The sequence below is a fragment of the Dermacentor andersoni genome, chromosome 3, assembly GCF_023375885.2.
Source record: "Dermacentor andersoni chromosome 3, qqDerAnde1_hic_scaffold, whole genome shotgun sequence".
Lineage (NCBI taxonomy): Eukaryota > Metazoa > Arthropoda > Arachnida > Ixodida > Ixodidae > Dermacentor > Dermacentor andersoni.
The window spans coordinates 143,774,978-143,789,067 of record NC_092816.1 but is presented as its reverse complement, the minus strand read 5'-3'; the positions used below and the strand labels follow the sequence as shown (position 1 = coordinate 143,789,067).

Genomic DNA, 14,090 nt, shown 5'->3' with positions numbered 1-14,090 from the left:
TGAAAAAGAAATTTTGACAACAGGTATTTCTCAAATATCCCTGACATTCAAGTCACCGACCTTGTTCTAGTTAGGAAATGCGTTAGAGAATCCAGGGGCAAATTTTATGATCCTTACTCTGTGACAAAAAGAGCCACTCAGAAAGGAATATTGAAGACTCTATGGTACATTGGTGAACGCGGCTCAGTTGAATGTGCTTCGATTGGAAACGTTTTCAAGTATTACCCTAGGAGGGGTTAGCGAAAGAACCCGGGAAGGGTGAAGCGGTATGAGCCTTCAAATAGAAGATGAAGAAGCACAGGAACCTGGGTACAGGAGAAGAGGAGAATGAAGTTAGAATAAAGGTAGACAAGATGGACGCCAGTTCCACAGCAATCATTTACGTCTATTGTGTCCTTTAACTCGTATCCCTACATTATTTGCTCCGTTTTCGTGCAATATGTCGTTCTGCCATGTTGAATTCAAGCATCGGCATGATTGCTTCAACTATATGTGTGAATGTACTTGTATGTTGCCACCCTGCTAAGATCTTGTAGAACATCGCAGTATGTATCTAAATATCAATTATATAAAACACCATTTTCCTGTCAAGTACAATGCTTGGCTTACTTTTCCAACAATCAATCAATACTGGTGATGTTGCCCACGATTGGCAAAACGCTCAAGTCCTTCCCGTCCATAAGTCTAGTGATCGAACAAAAGCATATAACTATCGTCCAATTTCTGTAACCAGTATCCCGTCTAAACTGTTGGAACATATCATAGTAACCAGTCTAATGAACTTCCTTGAATCCGTTAACCTCTTCTATTCATTGCAGCACGGTTTTAGAAAACGATTATGTTTGCGAAGCTCATCTCTCTGAATTAACCGATAAAATCTTGCAACACACGGATGATCACTAACAAATAGACGCCATTTTCTTAGACTTTTCGAAGGCCTTCGACCATGCCCCCTCCATCACCTACTTGCCAGATTATCTACTCTCGGAATCCCCCCATCGCTGACTACTTGTATCGAACATTTCTTAAAAGTACGCGTACAATACACATCCGCTAACGCTCATGACTCACACCTTTCTGATTTTACATCCGGTGTCCCCCAGGGAACAGGCTTATCCCCCTGTTATTTTTAATCTATATCGATGACCTGCCATCTAACACAAAAACCAGACTTTGACTTTTTGTTGACGACCGCGTCATCTAGAAAGCCATCTATAACCCTGGTGATTCCATGCTCAAGCTAAAGCTCAGATTCCAAGCTCAAGGAAAACAGCTGTGCCGACACTCCGGCTTCACACATCGGGGAAAGCAAAAATCTAAAAGAAAGGATCAGACAACACGAGAACGAGGTCAGAACATTCAGCGGTATACGTAGCCCCGTTACCGAACACTCTGAAGACGCCGGCCCCAACATTACTTTCCAGGAAACTCAAATCCTTTAAACAGAAACGAACTCGCGACAAAGACTACTACTGGAGTAACGGCACATTCAGATTAAGGGGGAAATATAAACCGCTTGTAGGCCTACCTATCCTCGGTGTATATCCATGGCCTTGGCGACATGACGAAAAGAAGAAAAGGACGCATAGACAGGTAGATTCCCGCTCGAGTTCACCAAGACCAAAACGTCGGCACTGCCCCGTAACCTCCACCCCACCGCCCGCCTCCCAAGGCACCACTCTCGCGGGCCCATCTCCCCCAGCACCGGTCAACCCAGGCGCCCAGCACCATGGCAGCCGTCTCAACCTTTTGTTCCCCCCCTTTCCCGTCTGTGAAGTGCCTCCCCAACTTCCCCTTCTTTCTTTACAAAACACCCTTTAAATGCTTCTCACCCCCCCCCCCCCCCTAAAGAACAACCCCCTGAAAAAGGAGCCGAATGAGCCCCGAAACGTCGGGCTAATAAAATTCAGTTAATTGCATGGAGTCAGTCTGAAAATCCTATTCTTATGGATAGTATGTTCTGTCAGGTTTTGCGTGATGAAGAGTTCCTCATACATTCCTTGCCCCCGGCCTATGTAGTCCTTTAAGGCTTCAACAAAAGAAATGAAAAAAATAAACAAATGAAATCATGTGCAAAAATACGTAAAGTTGGCGGTCAGCTTAATATTGTAAGCGCAGAAGCGTGTGCCCGTAGCTCGTTAGTGGAGTCTTAGTATCATCTTCGGTTTCTACACAATACAGGTATACAGGTATAAAGGTATATAGGTATACCCTGGTTCTGGTCTTCACGGCATCGTTCGTATTCTTCTTATTTTCTCTGACGGCTCTTTGTCTGACGTGGTTACCACCATTTCTTTTCGCCACTTGAGATCTGGCAGTATCCAAATGACAGCAAGCAGTGCTTCCTCGTTGTCGTGTGGTTGTGAGGACGGAGCGCTTGGTGTCGCCTTGCCGTTTTAGCTAAAAAGATCTAGGCCACATCAGGCAGACTCCCCTTGATATATATGTATATATGTATATACGCATATATGTATATACTTGAAACATTATAGACCGATCAGCTTACTGTCCGTTGCCTACAAAGTATTTACTAAGGTAATCGCAAATAGAATCAGGAACACCTTAGACTTCTGTCACCCAAAAGACCAGGCAGGATACCGTAAAGGCTACTCAACAATAGACCATATTCACACCATCAATCAGGTGATGGAGAAATGTGCGGAATATAACCAACCCTTATATATAGCTTTCATTGATTACGAGAAAGCGTTTGATTCAGTCGAAACCTCAGCAGTCATGGAGGCATTACGGAATCAGGGTGTAGACGAAGCGTATGTAAAAATACTGAAAGAGATCGATAGCGGCTCCACAGCCACCGTAGTCCACCATAAAGCAACCAACAAAATCCCAATAAAGAAAGGCGTCAGGGAGGGAGATGCAATCTCTCCAATGCTATTCACAGCGTGCTTACAGGATGTATTCAGAGACCTGGATTGGGAAGAATTGGGGATAAGAGTTAATGAAGAATGCCTTAGTAACTTGCGATTCGCTGATGATATTGCCTTGCTTAGTAACTCAGGGGACCAATTGCAATGCATGCTCACTGACCTGGAGAGGCAAAGCAGAAGGGTGGGTCTCAAAAATAATCTGCAGAAAAGTAGAATAATGTTTAACAGACTCGGAAGAGAACAGCAGTTTACGATAGGTAGCGAGGCACTCGAACTGGTAAGGGAATACATCTATTTAGGAGAGGTAGTGACCGCGGAACCGGATCATGAGACTGAAATAATCCGAAGAATGAGAATGGGTTGTGGTGCGTTTGGCAGGAATTCTCAGATCATGAACAGCATGTTGCCTTTATCCCTCAAGAGAAAAGTGTGTCATAACTATGTCTTACAAGTACTCCCCTACGGGGCAGAAACCTGGAGGCTTACGAAAAGGGTTCTGCATAAATTGAGGACGACGCAACGAGCTATGGAAAGAAGAATGATGGGTGTAACGTTAAGGGATAAGAAAAGAGCAGATTGGGTGAGGGAACAAACGCGAATTAATGCCATCTTAGTTGAAATCAAGAAAAAGAAATGGGCATGGACAGGACATGTAATGAGGCGGGAAGATTACCGATGGTCATTAAGGGTTACGGACTGGATTCCAAGGGAAGGGAAGCGTAGCAGGGGGCTGCAGAAAGTTAGGTGGGCGGATGAGATTAAGATGTTTGCGGGGAGAGTACTTTGCCCTGCAGTGGGCGTAACCTGGTTGATAATGATGATATATGTATATATGCATATATATTTATATATATATGTGTGTATATACTGCTGCGCGACCGGCCGCTCGAGTCACATTGCGTGTAAATGCGGGCTTCTTCACGCTCGCAAAAACACTTCTATGGAGCATGTGTTGAGCAACAGAATGCTGTAACGGGAGTTTCTACTGTTGCTGTACAATTTTATTATTGACAGTTTTCATCCAAATCAGATAATTGAGAAATAAATTAACACTAATTATCTAATCAGCGGAATGCAAAAAATAATCTGAGCATCTTCAAGCGATGACAAACAACATTACCTTGGTTCTCTCCAGCTACGTACCATTTGCATATGTTGAATCTAGCTCAAATTGTGAAACACCCCGTCTACTTCTTTGCAATTCGAATTATTTTACGCGGTTTCCTATATCAACGCCGTTGAAGGCCATAGGATGGGACATCACCAACGGTCATGTTAACTTGTCCGAACAGGCCATATACCGATTGTGGTAAGGCGTGAGATGAAGTAGAAAACAGCCGATACTGTAAAATTCTTATTTCTTCAGGTTTACATGCCGTCTATAGATTGGCAATAGACAAAAATCGTTAATCTGGGCTGTACGCTGCAACCAAGCGGAGGTACCGGATGATAATAAGGAGCTGCGTTTGATATAAGCCACTGAAGTTGTATACTGCTGAGATTGCTGTAGAGCCTATTTGTAGACTTTAGCATACACATAGTGTATACCTCCGCATTTGTTGACCACATGATATGATCTATGTAGTCGCTCTCGGCAATACCAAGACAGCCTTCATAGTTGTCATAGCATGACGTTTGCGGCAGTATAATAAAGAAAGCAAAACGCCGATCCAATTGTGATAATAAATGTTGTGAACGCCAACTTTAGCTGCAAGTGGATTTCAAAGAGGCATCACGCTAACAGCACACAGGCGCGTAATGTTTGTAGCTGACAACGCGGACTTTGGCTCGATGGACGGCCAAGATTTGCGCAGTCATGTTCGATCTGAGCAGTGCGGTCTTCCAGCGCGAGCGGAGGCTGACGGTAGAAGAGACAGAGGGGTTGGCATTGCCCGACTTCTTTGTTGAGTGCTGACATTCCCATAACATGTGATTAAGTGCGGCAACCTCGCCACACGATGTGCATATTTTTGTAGTGTACATGCCTGGATATATGGCGTGCATGAGTCTGGGGTTTTTGTAAGAATCTGTTTGTAATTGTCTGGAGTGTACTGCTTGCATCCTGTCTAACCTAGCGTGAGGAAATGGGTATCCGCGTCTTTGTAACTGGTAGTGCGTCGTGATGTCGCGGAACCTGGTCAAACGATCCTCCCACGCCCAGACGTTTGCAGTACTCCGCGCGGGCTCTTCCACCGATTATGCTCGGTGAGTGAGGCCTCGAGCAAAGTGGTGAGCCGCTTCGTTGGGGGTGCTCAATCCAGTGTGTGCCGGGTTCCATAGCAAGTGCCTTCGGTTATCGAAGTCGACCTCTCCCTGGTGTATGGGATGTCGCTGGAGTATGTAATACGCCTCTTGCGAGATGCGCCCATTTGCAAAATAGCGAATTGCCGTTTGCGAATCGCAGATCACGTATGTCGCTTTAGTTTGTGTGAGGGCCAGTGCTATGGCCGCTTCCTCTGCCGCTTCGGCATGTGCCTTGTTCACGGTGTCGCTCGTGAGGTGGTTGCCTCGGTGGCTAGTAACTGCCGCCACGAAAGTATTCCTGTCTCGATAACGGGCTGCGCTGGTGAAGACCGCCTCCTTGTTGTTGGAATAACTTTGGTTCATGTGTTGTGCCCTGGCTTTACATCTCCCCGTGGGATTTTGGGGGTGCATGTTGCGAGGCAATGGGAGTAGGTTTAATTGTTCGCCTATGGTTCTAGGAATTTCTACTTTGATGCCGTGCTGCGTGTGGTACGTGATGCCGAGCTTTTCGAGCATGTGTCTGCCCCGGCAGGTCTTGGATAGGCGCTTGAGTTGGGACACTTGTTGGGCCTCCACGAGTTCCTCGAGCGTATTGTGTAGGCCTAGTTCTAAAAGCTTGGTGGTGCTGACTCCGGGCGCAAGTCCCAACGCACATTTGTACGCCTTGCGTATGAGGGCGTTGAGCTTGTTTCTTTGCGCTACCGTGCAGTTGTGAAACGTTGCCGTGTACTTTATTTGAGAAATGACGAAGGCTTGTATGAGTCGTATAACGCTGCCTTCGTGCATGCCCGCGTGTTTGTTGGTGATGCGTGGAATTAGCTGCATCGCGATGGTGGCCTTTGCCGTTATCTTGCGAAGTGCTTCGCCATTGCCTCCCTCGTGTTTGATCACCATTCCTAATACCCGGATTTTATCTACCATCGGTATGTGTAGGCCGTTTGATGCCATTAATTCGATATCTTCCTTTTCCGGGGGGTTGTAGCCTTTAAGAGGGCGCCCATTTCTGACCGGTCTATATAGCAGCAGTTCGGATTTCTCGGCCGAGCAGGCAAGTCCCGTGCCCACGAGATTCACACATTGGATGGCGTGCTGTAAACGTTGCTCGATCGCTCTGTCACTGCGCGCTGTCGTCCAGATCGTAATATCATCCCCGTATAGCGTGTGATTCAGTCCTTCAGTTGTAAGCGATTGGTCGGGTAACCCCTGCAGGACGAGATTGAAGAGCATCGGCGAGATCACCGAGCCCTGCGGGGTGCCCGAGCTCCCGATGTTGATTTGATCTGACTCTAGTTGTCCCACTCGCATGCGAGTGGTTCTTCCCGTGAGGAAGTCTCGGACGTAGTTGTACGTTCGCAGTCCGAGATATAGCTTGCCTATTTGTCGCAATATGACATCGTGGCGAACATTACCGAAGGCCTTCTTCAGGTCCAGCCCGAGGATGGCTCTCGTCGAGCGCCCCGGATTGTCTATAATTTGATGTCTTAGTTGCAGAAGGGCGTCTTGCGTGGAGAGATGTCTTCTGAACCCACTCATGGTGTGTGGAAATAATTCCTTGTCCTCGAGGTAATCCGTGAGTCTATTGAGAAACGCGTGCTCCATCAACTTGCCCACGCTACACATGAGGGATATGTGGGGCAGGTTCTCCAGCTGTAGCTTCCTTCCGGGTTCCGGTATAAGTATCATCTTTGCTTGTTTCCATTGCTGGGGTAGCTTGCCGTGCGCCCAACACTCGTTAAGGTATTTTGTGAGTTTCTTGATGGATCCGTAATCGAGATTGCGTAGTGCCTTATTGGATATGCGATCGGGGCCAGGAGCCGACTTGGTGTTGAGTATCACGAGGGCCGCCTTGATTTCCACAACGGAGAATTCCGCGTCTAGGGTGGCGTTGCTTTCTCCCGAGTAGTGCGGATATATTTGCGGTGGCGTTTGGGATATGTAAAGGCGTTCCACGGCCCGTAGGAATTGTTGCTCCGTTCCCCCGTAAGCGTGTATGATTTTGTATATGCCTGGCATGTGTGTGGTCTTGGTGTTGGTGGGATCAATCAGGTACCGCAGTATTTGCCACGTGCAACGCGTGGTGAGTTGACCGTCCATCTGCGCACATTCTCTTCCCATTGTTGTTGTGGCAGGTTAAGCGCGTGTTTTTTTCTATTTCTTTGTTGAGTTGCGCTCTCCATTTACGTAGTCTCCTATTGTGTCTGTTGTTTCCATCGTTGCTGCAGGTGGGTTTTGGCTTCCCACATGTGCAGCAAGCGGAAGTCTATTGTCTCGAGCCCAGTTGTTGACGGGATCGTTTGCGTCACGCGCTCGATACCCCACCGCAGTTGGTCGGTCCATTTGTCTATGTCTTTGCTGTCTTCCACCTGTTGCTTGTCACGATGTTTGCGGAGCTGATTCCAGTTGATGATCTTCATTTGACGACCCGCATTGTGTTCCTGCGGGTCGTCTTCTGTTTCTATGGAAATAATGTACTGATCGCTTCCCAAGTCTTGCATGGTGTTTGTCCAAGTGACTTTGCGTGTGTTGCATGTAAAATAAGGTCCGGCGTCGTGTCAGTGACCAGCTCGAGTCCGGCGTATTGCGCCGTTGCCCATAGATGCGTGCCTTTGGGGTGATCGTACTTGTAACCCAACGCAGTGTGCACCGAGTAGAAGTCCCCCCCCCCCCCCCCACCCACCCACCCAATGAACAGCTGTTGCCTCTGGGCGATGTCGATTGTCCGTTTGAAGAGCACATGGAAGCGGTGCTGGCGGCATCGGGGACTGCTGTAGACGTTGAGTACGCAGATGCTGTTGCGTGCCTTGCGCGGTCTAATTAGTTCTACGAGGACGTTTTCAATGTCTCTGATTTTGGTGTCGTGTTCGGTAGCTGTGTGCGCTCGCTTGACCAGCGTAGTGACGTTTGGTTTGTCCGCCTTGCCTGTTATAGACTGGTACTCCGCGAGTTTGGCGGGACCGTTTGTTTCTCGCAGTACAATGACGTCTGGGCGTTCGGGGACCGTTTTAAGTTATTGATGTAAGTGCGCTCGTTCGTTTTGGTAGCTTCTGCAGTTCCACTGCGATATCGTGTGTTTTTGTTTCGATGGGTGTCGGGCCATGTTTATATTTGTTACATGTGTTGCGCCGCTTCCCTATGCGGTGGTACGATCGTGCTGTTGGCGGCTTCTAATTTGGACAGTCTGAGCGGAACGCTGTCCAAGCTGCGCTGGATGGTACGCGTGATGGACGCGACGATAGTTTCCTCGAGATTGCTTGAGCGAGTCTCCAGTGCATCCATTCGCGCGTCGCGTATCGCTGCGCGCGAGCGCTTGGGTCGTGTTGCCTCTGTAAGGGTGGGAGTGGGTCTCCGTTTAGTATCGGGATATTAAGGAAGACATTGCGGAATAACACAAAGCGCAACATATTGCTATTGTAAGCCCGAACAGACAGCCCAACGACAAAATCGTACAAGAATATATATTCGTAACATGATGGGGTATTTGTCTACCACAGCAAATTACCAGGAACGTCTCACCGCATCGTAATCGCAAGCAAGAAACTCCACAAAAACTACCCACAAGGAACTTATATCTTCCGGAAGCGTTTTGAAATTCTGTGACTACGTAATCGTTCAACAAATTTACTGGTCCCTATTTGTTTTTGGATTAAAGACATAATAAAAAGAAAAAGCAATAAAACTTAAACTCAAATTAATTTTTTCAACTCACTGTTAGCACTTTCTAATTTACACCGCATAAAGAATTTTCCAGTTCGATATTGCGGCGTCCTTTACCTAAGATGAGCGAATAAAGACTAGATTATGTTGGTTTGTTACTATTTGTTTTACACAATGACGTGCTTGAATAAATAGGTAATTCTTATATTTACTGAGAGAGTGAACTATTGATGAAGAGGAAATGAGGAAATTTTGGTAATTTGGCTTTATTGGATGCCATTATTTTACTTTCTATAATATAAACCTGGAAAGATAGCTTAAAGGGGCTCTGAACCACCTTTTATCGCAGTGGAGAAAGGCATTTGAAGTGAAAATATGCTATTTGGGAAATACTTTGCCCCAAAAAGTGCTTGAATGCACTCAGCAAACGCCGATGTATTGGCAAACACGGCTTCCACTGTGCTCCTGTTCCTCCTCCAATCCCTTTCACTGCGAAGGCAATAGTGCAGTGGGGCGTGCCCATAACGCTCTCCCTTCTAAATGTCACCGTGGCGCTCAGTTCCATTTTTATTTCAGATTACCGCAACTTCCGCCTTTGGTGCGTACGACGAGCGAAACATAAGCCGAACGCGGTTCTTCGCAGCGAGCCGCAGTGCGCTTAACCAGTGGACTCGTGGCGGCACCCCGCGGCGGCCGTGGTATCAGCGTTATGCAGCCGACCGCTGCTTTATGCCAGCTATCGACCAATAGCAGCCATCCAAGAGAATGACGAAACAGTGCGCTCAACGACGGAATAGTGCAGGAATAGTGCATCTAGAAGAGAGTGAGGTCAGGGGCTTCTGTTGAAGAGAGAGCGTCTGAGATGAAGGTGACTTCGCGATCCGCTTGCCAGCTCCACGCACCGCGTAGGACAGCAAAACTTTGCTCAGATGTCCAGAGGAGCGTATGCTACCCGTGGACTATGTTTTCTCGCCAACCAAGAAGGGTGGTTCAGAGGACCTTTTAGAAATCATGTAATGTTAAAGTGCTGGCAGGTGAATGTTACTCAGTAAATAGGCTTGACCCAAGCAATAGTACAATCGTACAGAAACTGAGGATGTTCTTCGCACGATAAATCGATGGTAGTAGTTTGGCAGTTTTGGCAGCATTGTGCTTTAGGTTTCGGTTTGTTTTTGATGGCAGGCAAGCCATTTTGCCTACCTAATGGAATACGTGAGAATGGTGGTGTCTTTTTCTACAAAGCTGTTAACCAGCAACGTAGATGCCGCAAATGTGCATTCTACACTGGCACCCCGCGCTATGAAAAAAAAAAAAAATGCTTCATGCATTTTCGTTGTACAAAACCTTTGCCACCCTCGATTCTAAGTGACCGGTATAAAGTTCTAATTGATTAGTTGAACCCGTGAACTGGGTTTAGTCCTTCTGAGCGCGCCTGCATTTCCCATCCAAGGAACCTGCCTACTTTTTGCAATTAATGCTGATTTAAATCTTGCCAAACATTATTGACATGTCCATCGATCACTTATATACTAGTCGATTATGTTTCGCTGAAGTTCATCGTTTTTCGTGCCCTGTAATTCGTTTCGTTTCTATTGAAACGCTGCAAACAAGGGAAAATTATGACAGGCCCACCTTTCTGCATGTATGACATGTTTTCATTACAAGGGTATTTCTGGAAAGTCTGCTGCTTATGATATGCAGGGGTTCGGTCACTGAGATCTCTGTTATATATAGCATAAAGCTTATTTACTATAGAACGGGAGAGTGCAGCTTTGCTTACGAAGAACAACTGCACCCTTTCGCTATTTCTTGCTCTCTCTCTCTCTCTATATATATATATATATATAGATATATATATATATATATATATATATATATATATATATATATATATATATATATATATATATATATATATATATATATATATATATATATATATATATATTTATATATGTATATATAGCGTAATTCTAGTTTATGAAGCTGAGCGGTCCTGGCATAATCTAGCGTTCCTCCGGTGTACTTATGCATATATTTTCTCTTCTTTTTTTAATTATAGGTTTTCACGTGTCAAAACCACTTTTTGATTATGAGGCACGCCGTAGTGAAGGACTCCAGAAATTTTGACCACCTGGGATTCTTTAACGTGCACCTAAATCTAAGTACCACGGGTGTTTTCGCATTTCGCCCCCATCGGAATGCAGTCACCGTGGCCGGGATTCGATCCCGCGACCTCGTACTCCGCAGCCTAACACCATAGCCACTCAACAACCACGGCGGGTATATTTTCTTTTTATTGCGCTGCACATTTTGGTACTGTCAACCATTGATGTAACATAAATTGCTGCGTAAGCGATCCCGCTCCTTTTGACAAAGCTGTGGAGCGAACCTAGCTCGTGTTCAAAAGCTGTGCCACATCTTTGTAGTCAGGTCAACAAGTGCGAACGTTATCGACATTCTGAACTCACAACTTGAAATTTACTGTATCTGCATGTTTTTATATTATAAGGATTGCTGCCCTTACATTATCTGTAGTTGCAATGTTCTCAATCTAGGTTTGTAGGGAAGCACCGGGTCACGAACGTCTAACATCTGCAATAGATATTGGAAGCTCACAAGCAGAAAAGTAGGCGCCCCCAACCAACTCGTCTCACTGTTTCCTGGTTACCATTTCACCGGGAACTTCACGTATGGAAAAGATGGTCACAGACTGCTGGAACAACAAGACACAATATGGAGAAGTAATGCACAGCACTACATAAAAACCGAAAATCCCGTTTTTTACGACCAGGGCCGTCTACAGGTAAATCATCTAAAGTGTTCCTCTGACTGCGCGTAAGAAACTACGGGCATTACAGATTAAGGCCACAAAAGTGCAAGATATTATGGAGGTGCCCTTTAAGAGGCATTTTGTTTGCAGTTCTCGCAAATTGAAACGAAAGTTACAGGCATTTTTATAGCTACAAAGGTATTAAGTTCAGGACACTGTTCATGTTTCGTTTAAAGCATACCTTCCAATATGCTTAGCGAATACGACATTGCGTCCTATGTTAACTAGGCTGCGATGTTGTAGCGATGCTTTTCGGTCGGTTCCATGCAACTCTTATCATCCGCTGTTCCCGGTCACCTGATTTTTTTGATAACGCGACCACTGACGATGGGCGAAAAGGAATGGAATCACGAAAGTAGTAGTTGCGAATGTATGCCTTTGCTTACGTCCTTGTTGGAACACGCAAAAAGATGATTTAAACGGGGAAAGTTGCGAAGAAACGCACAGTATTGAAAGGTCACATCATTATGATGGTAGCGAACGTCATCAATGTAGCGACGACTTTAATGGGAAGAAAGCGATGGTTTCAAGATGCTACTCGGCATAGCACGAGGTAGCATGACGGCACTAAACATGGTAGATGTTGACAAATCGAAAACTGTTCCGTCTGTCAATTGCTGGCAAAATTCTATACTACATTTTATGTCAACTAGAAATTCGGAATAAGCAAATGGCTGTGCAATGTGGACCATTCAATAAGTCTTAACTTTATACATAGGAAGGAGCCTCGAACATTTTTCTGAGCAGAATTTGGACAACAAGAATATGTCTTCGAAGTTCACATGCCAAAAATACGTTCGCCTCCTTTCATTTCAAGCGTTGTAGCGGCTGATTGTCGCTGCATTTATATGTGAGTTATAGTGGGTGTAATGTAAGAATTCATTTCGTTCGATTCTATACCTTCCCTATGGTCCATAGTCCACTGCTGGCCTATCACGGTGATAAATTTGTTTGAGCGCCATTAGGTTAGCTGACGACGGGGAAAATTGAATATAATTAAAATAAAACGGTTACGTTGGGGATCAAACGGTGTCCAAAGCCAGTGCTCTTGTGACCAGAAAGCATGTACAATAAAATATACGGTGCATTTCGCGCTTAAATGGAAATAATATCGGCTCTTAAAGAAGAATAGCCAAGTTCGATTAAGCCACTTTTAGAACATCGGTATGAACAGAGCTGGTTTCAACTTTATGAGTTTGAGTTCGAACACATTAAAGAAAACATTCATGCATTCAGCTGCTTGTAAGTGCGAGTCCGTGCGCTCGCCTAGCAGCGTTGATTTAACACCACTCTTATCTGAAACAAGAATTATCAGGTTATTGCTGCAACGAAATACACTGTTTTCAAGGCTGTATTAGCATAATAGTTTCTCGAGCGGACGGAATGCACATAAGGCTACGACTAAATAAGACGGAATTATTCTTACGTTAAGAAGATCGCTCAGTTTTCTTCCATTGAACTTGCATAGACCAAGCCAAAAGACTATTCTGAAGTCGACCTAAAGAGTGCTTCTATTCTATACCTTCGGATATATCCAACACAGAAAGAATGATTTGAGACAATGAACGAGCACCTGCACTAGCTATCAGTGCAGCACGCTCTCTGGTTGTCCCTAAGCCACTGTCTTTTGTCTTTATTCAGGCCTGTACATGCCGTGCACAGTCATACTAAATTCATGTTTTTGTAGAGAAGCTTTGTCTCACAGTGTGACCTTGTTCCTACCTCTAGGATTGTATCTCTCAATTTACGCAGCGTTACAGAAGTTTTTTCAATGTTATTTTAGTGCGGTTGAAAGTACCGTTGCTTCTATGCAAAAAAAGAACTCGTCTTGCTACGTGTATAGAAGGTGGGCTCGAAAAGAAAAATGCGCGGTACGTATAAGAAAAGACAGCCTTCAGCTTTAGAGTTTACCGGAAAAACAATAGAGCGAAGTATCCATTGCCTAGTGCCACAGTTCTACATGTATTGCATACAGTCCTGACCACGTGGAATTCTGCAGAACTAGTTCACTTACAACGTACCGATGTCGGGTTTGGTGCACCGTTTTTCCCAATGTTCTTGTTTGCGCGCAAAACGTCACTAAGTCTGAGGAAAAGAATAATTATTTCTTGTTCAGACACGTCTAGCTTTTTTTTAAGTAAGAGATATTTTTCAAGCTAATGGTAACTTACATATTGTGACTCTTCAAGAACACTTGCCGTCTGCGATAGCGGACTGCTGTAGCTGCGATGATGTAATGGCGCCCAGCAAGTCTGACCACACCAATGCTACATTTCCAAACCATTTGAAAACAATAAACGCTAAACTGCAGCAGCTACTACTCTTCATGTCACCAAATCCCCCCAAAAGGAACTTTGCTCACTTGCCTCATAGGCATCAGCAAAGACATGTCGGACCATGGTCGTGATGGCATCACTGTCGCTTTATCTGTGTTGTTCTTTCTTCGTCATCTTGCTCTCGGCATGCCGTCA

General features: G+C 45.3%; 1 protein-coding gene across 2 annotated transcripts in view; it reads right to left on the bottom strand.

The window, feature by feature from the left end:
* LOC126525111 (techylectin-5A-like) overlaps positions 1 to 13,165 on the bottom strand; it is a 42,625-nt gene extending 29,460 nt beyond the window's left edge. Inside the window, exon 1 of one of the 2 annotated variants that reach the window (XM_050173170.3) lies at positions 13,046 to 13,165. The gene's annotated coding sequence lies outside the window, so the exon portion shown is untranslated. Of the gene's footprint in view, positions 1 to 11,405; positions 11,481 to 13,045 lie in introns of those variants that run through there. The other variant, XM_072287319.1, reaches the window with a different exon arrangement.
* Between the last annotated feature and the right edge of the window lie 925 nt (positions 13,166 to 14,090).